We start from the raw sequence: 8,498 nt of genomic DNA on the forward strand, positions 1-8,498 counted from the left end.
TCAACTCTTGAGCTCTATTAGCCACTTGTACCTTTAGTGGGATGTCCATCCTGTGGGGTAATAGTTTCAACTCAAATAATGGCATTAACAAAGCTATGTGTGCTTCCTGTATGAATAAGAATATGAGCAATCTTAGAACTGATCATGCCTTTGAGTCAAAGAATATTCTCTCCTTTACAACCCATCCAAGCATCTTGAGATATAAAACATAGTATGGGTGAGCATACAAGAGCTGAAGAATTATCCATCGGTAATCCACCTAGATCAAATGGAAACTTGTTGATCGGATCCAAATGAAAAGAGCTCTCTTCTCTTTTATATTTCTAACTCTAGCTTTCAACAAATTATATGACTGAATAAACATTCATAGGCTTTGCTATCCCCACCTCTGTTGAAAGGTTTTGATCTAATTCAAAAATATACTTGTTCAACTTGGCTAAATTAGAAATGCCCTCAAGATGCATGGAAAGGTTTATGAACCAGCTAGAATACTCAACCATAGATCCTTACTGTCTAAGATCATAGCACTTCCTTTTCAACCTTTCTTTTTCCATTAGAGATACAAAAACCTGTGTCATGGTTGATTTAAAGTCCTCCCATATATGAAAACATTGCCCGATTTTCATCATGTATCTTCACCATCTATATGTGTATCCCTCTAAGTGTAAAGGTGCATTGTAAATCTTTGCCTCATCATGGTGTGGATAGAGGGTAAAATGCATTTCCAATTTATTAATCCATTCTTCAAGCTCCATTTGTGAGGGATTGTCCCATTTGAATTGTGGTATGTTGATTTTCTCATTGTACTCTCTAGCATTCTGGTAATGATGGCCATTGTTATTGGGTAAACCACTTGATTGTTGCCTTGGAGAGAGATTATTTAATATTGGATATCCATGGTTATTGTTAATGGATTACTGACCATTCTTCTTGATGCCAAAAGAGTAATGACCAAGTGAGGTAGTTTCAGGTGGCTGATGATTATGATGGGATTGAATAGGTGAAATCATTTCCTCAAGATTATCATTGTTGAAACATGTTCGCTCTTCTTGAATCTTCATAAAGGTATCGACCTTGTCTATTCCTTGCATTAGGCATTTATGAGTTTTGTGGATAAAATTGTTTATAGAATGTGTCACACCCATGAATGCCTTCTTTTTTCTAACATGTTGAACTTTTCATGCTGTCCATGATCCTCTTTGAAGAGTCAAATTTTGGTATTCCCCTATTCCAAGAGTTAGAAGGAGGCTAAAATATTTCCTTAACCCTTGATGGACCACCTTGTTCATAGGTTGAGTATATAAACTGATGGGCTGCCCTTGACTTCACATTATCTTTTGGAATTGATGCTCCATTATCATGAAAAGGTGGAGTGCTTTACTACTTATTACCCAAGTTGCTAAGAATGGAGATCATCTGATCAAACTTAGTGTCCAACAATTAATTATGCTACCCAAACTTCTTAAAGTAATTGACCATTTGTCCAAAGTTATCATCAATTTTTTGGTTCAATTAAATGATACCCTCATTCATGCATTCAATCCTATGAGAAAGTTTTTGAAATTCATTTGAGTTATGTGAACCATTTGCTTCAAATATATGTACCACATCGTAGGGTCTCTTGGCCTCGTGATTCTTCATGTATGTTGACATCATTCCCATCCCTATGTCCATGATTTGTGGCTCTAATAGATGAATTAATCTCTGCTCAATACTCAGCTATTTCTTCATTTATGCTCTCCAGCATTTTCCATTTCTTCTTATTCTTGGCCATCAAAATGGTTGCATAAAAAGAAAAATTTCTATCAATAAATGGGCTATAACAAGAGTTATACCCCTTCAATCCTTATGTTTGTGGGCTCAAAATGAAGCTTAGTATGTGCAGATAGGGAAGATTTGCTAAAATTACAGGTTGCAGTTGGGTAAGGGATAGTCCTAGACCAAAATAATGTACTCTACCTAGCTATCTAGGAGTTGTTTTTAGTAACCACCTATCAGAAAAATGGGCTTAACTTTTTCTTGAAAACTCCAATTATTGCCAAGCTTCTTAGTTAGAATCAAATCTTGCTTTGTGCTCTATGTGTAGAGTATAAAAGTTCCATGTTAGAATTAAAATATCTAATTCTAATTTTACTTTTCTATGATTGTTTAAATTGTGATAGTTAATCCTGTAATTGTCCTATTTTGTCAAATTTAATTTTGGGTATACATCATACACCTATGTCCACTAAAGTACAATATGTGTACCCTTCAAATACCTTATAACCATCTGTAAAAGATAAGTAAACCTCTAATGACCTGCAATTCCTTTATGTTTACTATCCTCTTTCCCCCTATTTTAGTGCACTATTTCCCAATGATCTTGAAACTTCTTTGACTCTATCTTGAGTGGTCTTCTGCAGTCTTCTACCTATAGTGGGGGGTAAAATGATGGATGGGACACTGAGATGGGCTTTGAAACTCTGGAAGGTATTCAAGGTTCCTTTTGGGCTAGATTGTGCATCCCTATGGATTCCTAATAGAAATGGAGGGTCATCTCTCTTTTATCTTACCATCTCATCCAACTTCGACCTTTTTCCTTGGTCAATATATGTATACATGGCAAAGCTAGTGTTTTAGAAAACAAGGATGCTTTGTATGATTGAAATAAAGCTTTGGCCATTCAATGAGATGTAGAAATTTGAAAGATAAATGAAATGAAGAGGATTGAGAAAGATTTACCTTTAGTGATTAGTGATTCATTGATCTACTAAACTCGCCTTTTACAAATTTCTTAGATATTTCAATGTATAGGATCACAAGAAATCAAAATGTAGGGATTAGGCAAACACATGAGCAAAAATTCACTAAAATTTTAAGATCAAAATATACCATCATGCATATTTCAATCATGAAGTATATCAATTATGAAAATCAAGCCAAAGGCCTGAACTATCCATCATTTTATTATGGAGATTCAATTAACAATGAATAGGCATTAAGTTTTAGTATAAGTGGATTGAATTTATCAATCAAGCAAAGAGGACATACCCAATTCAACCCCTCCTTCAACAATTGGCTAAGCCTCAACAATTGGAATTGGAGAGACTAGAAATGAATAGATGATATATCTTCTTTAATGCTTGAGGTTGATATGGCATGCTGAAATAGAAAAAATGCCCTAAAAATAGTTTACAGAAGTTCTGTATAAGCCTTCCATTGATTAAGAGTCCACTTGAAGTCTTCAAAAAGCTTCAAGAATGCCAATCTTGAACCATGGTTTCTCGCATCGAGTAAAGAGAGATTAAAAACCAATAAATTTGAACCAATGCTATCAAGTAAAGTTGAAGATCAATGAAAAGCTTCAAGAAATGCTTTAGTTCTTGATTAGAAACAAGAATCCAAGTGTTTTTAGTAATCCATAAATGCCCAAGCATTCAAGAAGAAGTCAATGCTATGGAACCAAGGTCTATTGCTCCAATGTTGGATCAATCTTGATGGAATGGCCTTGTACTTGATGCTCAAAAATAAAACACTTGATAATCCCCATGACTAAAGCATAAATTGATCAAAAGTTCAAAGAATTTTATGGCTACCCTGTTTTTCTCCAAATTAGAGACCAAGAATCCTCTAAATCTTGCCCAAATGCATCAATCTTGTTTCCTCATTAAATGCTGAAGATTAAGAATGGTATTTAGGAGATATTTGAGTAAAAGTCTTACAAAAGTTACAAAAATTAATCAAGATTTAGCGTGTTATCTACAAACTCCATGGCTAGGGTTTAGAAGAAGCTTTAGGAGGAGAAAATGTCTCAATGTCTGAAAAATAAGGCAAGAGAATGCTTTCAGGAGCTTACAGAAGTGAAAAACCCATGGAATCTTAAAGAAATTGTTGAAAAATCATTGCTATCATGAATACTCAATAAGAGGAGGAGAAAGAATCCATGACTGACCTTAAATCTTGAAGAAATATTGAAAGAATGACCTCAACTTGGTGGAGAACCTTCAGGGAATGCCATAGAGCAATCTTGAAGAACTAGTGATGAGTTTCATGCTAGAGATAACTACTTGCTTACTGCCCAAATTTGTAGTGCATTTTTCACTGATGTGACTGATGCTCCCACATGGGTAATCTGGTCTGGTTGATGGTAATCATTTTGCTAAAAATACTTTAGAGGAAGTGAAGAATGAAGTTGTAAGTTCAGATGAAGAAAGTCTTAGCCTAGAAGAAAGATCTTAGTAAGATTTCAACCATGGGATCTTGGGACAGACTGAGAGAGAAGAGAAAAATCCTTGATTAGTAAAAAATAATCTAGTTTAAGCTTTTTCTAAACTCTATTAACCCCGATTAGTCCTAGAACCTTAAAAGTGGACCTCTTCTTGTAGGGGGAGCTACCAAAATATCCATGATCCCTCAAATTTTTCTTCAAATCTTCTCTAAAAGCTCCAAAAATAGTGAAGACTAACTGTAGGAAACCCTGAGTAGTCACAGTTTAAACTGTACTAAGTCCTATAACCAAATCTTGAATTCCAAGTATCCTAGATGGTGCTAGTAACTAGATCTAGGCTTGAAAACAACCTTACTAAGAATCAAATTCAAGGCTCTAATACCATTGACATGAACTTCTCCTAGACTAAATCAAAATAATAAACAAATCAATAAACAACTATTGAATTAACTAGCAATAGCCATGCCATTGATGAAAATGAAGTCTATAGCACAATGAAGCCATAGCTAGTAAAAATCAAAGGTACAATTAGAATCATGGATAAGAGATTGCTGCAAGAAATCCACCACTTGCTATGGTGGACATTGAGTATTCACCCTTAATGTTGGTGGGGAAGGCAAGAAGCCTCAAGCTAAAAAAAATGAAAAAGTTTACAAATGTGCTAAAAGATGTTTACAATGGCACACTCTTGCTTTTTATACTCTAGCTCCAATTAAGCTAATTTCCCTTACGCTAAAGGGTTGTTTTATTACATAGATGCACTATATCAATTCTTGAGGAAAGATAAAAGGTTTTAATAGGATGAAATGCATACCAAAGCAATGAAAGAGTTAAAATGTTTATGGAAAATCACACAAACACGATAAAAACTTGATTATAAAAGCCGAAGGTCTATCATTGTCACTGTTAATACAAGTCCTATAGGAATTGTATGGGCTATTTGGCAAGATGATGAACAAGGATACAAGTATGCAGTGAGATTTGGTACTAAGGTGTTGAATCAATGACAATGAAAGTATCCATAGATCAAAAGGGAGTTATGGGGAGTCATTACACTATGAAAGTGTGACATAGAATATTTTAATGGAACTTCACTTAATGTTGAGATAGATATCTTACCACTACCTAGAATGATTGCTACTTGTTCTACTCTAGCCATTGTTATGTTACAGTGCATTGTCTATATCAAAACCTTGAACCTTGAACCTTCAATCTATAGGTACATGTGTGTGCTAATACACATACACATACACATATGTCATGCCCAGATTGTTTCATGCGTGTGTGCATGTACAAATGAAATATCTAAGGCATGGGTGGAAACTAACTCTAAAACTATGGCTAAGACAGCAAAACATATTGCGTTATCATTACCTGTACATAGCAAGGAGAAGATAGAGCATGCACATTGATAGCCTGATTTCACATATCCAAAGAAAATTAGGCATAAGTTTACTACAAAATTTTTAAAATAATTAAATATTTTTCATGAGAATATTCAAACACATGGAAGAAGAATTGATCTCTTTGGTTTATACGGGATATACAATCGGTAAATAAAGTAACAGGTAGGAATATTGGAGCAAGTCCAATTGTGGATTAGTGTGTAGAAGTCTTTGCTGGAAGGGTATTCTACTCCTTGGGTGTTGTTTACTCTAGGGATGATCATGTCCAAATTAAAAGTAGAGATTTAGCAACCATGAAAACACCTTTAGGATTGGTTAGATCGTGTACTTAGCAACTAATTCAATTGCACATGTGATAAATGCTATGAACATAGTCTTATGGGATTTATGCCACAAATCACTGTATCCTTTCATGATGATGTGCCAATATAAGGGTGAAAGGAAGAGGATAAGGATGAATTCATGAATTCTAAGGTATGTTGAATATTTTTTACACATCACAAAGCTATTTGTGAAAGTATCCTAACCCAATTGGAAGAAGAAAAATTAACTATCCTAGGGAAATAAATAGTTTTTGGAGTTAAGGAAGTGTTAGATATGCTCAATGCCCCACCCTCATAAGGTGCCACCAATGATCCATGGTGCTCAAAGTTGTAAGGCCCCCATTATGAGGAGAAGCCATATGTGAGCTTGGACATTGTTTGAGTCCAGACTTGTATGTCAGATGAGGTCTATGTGACCGGATGGCAAAAAGGTGACCGTTCTGGGTCTAATCTTTGGGTTAGACAGAGTAGTTATGCTGGTAGCAACTCGAGGCATATTGCATCAAGTTGCGGGGTAAGAGAGTTATTAGGGGCCCTAGCCAATGGTAAAGGAAATATTCCCTAGAATATTCCCTGGCCAACTAGTGGAGGTGCATATGGAAGGTCAATAGACACATGTGCACATGGAAGGTCAATAGACACATGTGCATATGGAAGGTCAACAGACACATGGGCACATGGAAGGTCAACAGACACAGGTGCATATGGAAGGTCATCCATCATGACCCCCCTTCACAAGCTATAAAAGCTAAACCCCTTCACAGCCACCATCAATCATCTATCTTTCACCCAGTCAGAGTTGCTCTTCACCTATCTTCTGTCTAGATCGCCATCTTCACAGTGGAAGCGCACGGGTAGACAGAGCCATCTCTGTATCAGTTGTTTGGAGATAAAGAAATTTTATTATTCTCCTCTTATTTGTTGTGTACTCTCTATCTCTTTCTTAGATTCTGTTCGATGCGCCATGTAATTTTTACATGGTATCAGAGCCCAGGGGGCTCTAGGGATCAAACAGTGCGCAAGAGGCAAAGGCTTCAACAACAAAAAGGAAATATGTCGTCTTTCGGAAGCGGTTTTGGTGTAGTAGGAAGTGGCGCAAGAGGTAGTGCTGCTGTACTAGCTATTCAAACACTCAGGATTCGTCCACCAACCTTCAACGAAGGCAAGTTAGATGATACAAACTACACCTTGTGGAAGTTCAAAATTACAACTATCCTTGATTCTTATGAGCTTTTGGAGACTATGCTAGGGACTGACGTAGAACCACAACCTACCCCTGACCCATCAAATTCTAGTGTGATGATTCCTCCAAATGGAGATCTTCTACGAGCTTGGAAATGAAGGAATGCAGATGCATTGTGTGCCTTAGTTACAAGCTGTTCTGACAGTGTTCTAACTTTGATTCAGCATACAACCAAAGCATCAGAGGCTTGGAATGTACTGAGGAGTCAGTATGAAACAAGAAACCAAACAAGGATTCAAAACTTGGAGAATCAACTAGCAGCGAAGAAGTTTGCTGAAGGAGAGACAGTTGAAGCATTCATCACTTGGATTAAGAGTCTGCGCAATCAGATGGCTGGCACTGGGATACAAAAGACTAGCGAAGAGCTAGCTCGGAGGTGTCTTCGGATTTGTCCACAAAAGTTTGATGGACTAGTAACTACCCTTAATACTCAGGTGAGGCCTCAAGCTTTGACTTTTGAAGAGTTTTGTGCATTATTGATGGAGGAGGAGTTGAGGCTGAAAGCTCGAGAAGGAAGAAACAATGGAGATGCTACATTCTCTGCTAATGCAAAAGGCAAATGTGGTTCCTCCACCAAAAATGATGGGGACAAAAAGAAGATGGGCGGTAAGAAGAAGTTTTAAGGAGAGTGCTTCTACTGCAAGAAGAAAGGACATGCAATTGTAGATTATCATGTCAAGAAGGTAGATGAAAAGAATGGTCCCTTAAAAGTAAAGGGAAAGAGAACCAATACAGCTGAAGCAAAGTTGGAGTTATTCATGGCGACCATTGAGGAAGTGTGCTCCTCGGCGCAAGAAGAATCTACCACTGACTCATGGGTGCTGGATAGTGGGGCCTTCCATCACATGACCAACAAGAAAGGTCTATATAGTTCTATGCAGCCTCTACAAGAAACCATCACTGTGACGGTTGGAAATGATGCAAAATGCCCTACTGTGTGCACAAGTAAGCTTTGGCATGAAAGGTTTGGACACATCGGATTTGCAGTGTTGAAGGAGATGCAAAAGCAAGGTATGGTTTCTCACTTACCTACAGTGGTTGACTGAATTGAAGGAACCATGTGAAGCTTGTATGATGGGCAAGCAACAGAGAAAGGCATTTCCACAGGAAAGCAAGAATAGAGCACAGACTCCTCTAGAGTTGGTGCATGCTGACTTGTGCGCTAAGATGCCTACACAGGCCTTGGGGGGATCTTCTTATTTTATGTTGATTGTCGACGACTACAGTAGGAAGATGTGGGTGTACTTCCTTCATGATAAGGCTCAAGCTTTTGGTAAGTTTAAAGAATGGCTAAAACTTGTTGAGAATGAAACAGGGAA

This window comes from Lygodium microphyllum, chromosome 4 (genome assembly GCF_053477565.2).
Source record: "Lygodium microphyllum isolate KBCC chromosome 4, Lygodium_microphyllum_v1.1.10, whole genome shotgun sequence".
Lineage (NCBI taxonomy): Eukaryota > Viridiplantae > Streptophyta > Polypodiopsida > Schizaeales > Lygodiaceae > Lygodium > Lygodium microphyllum.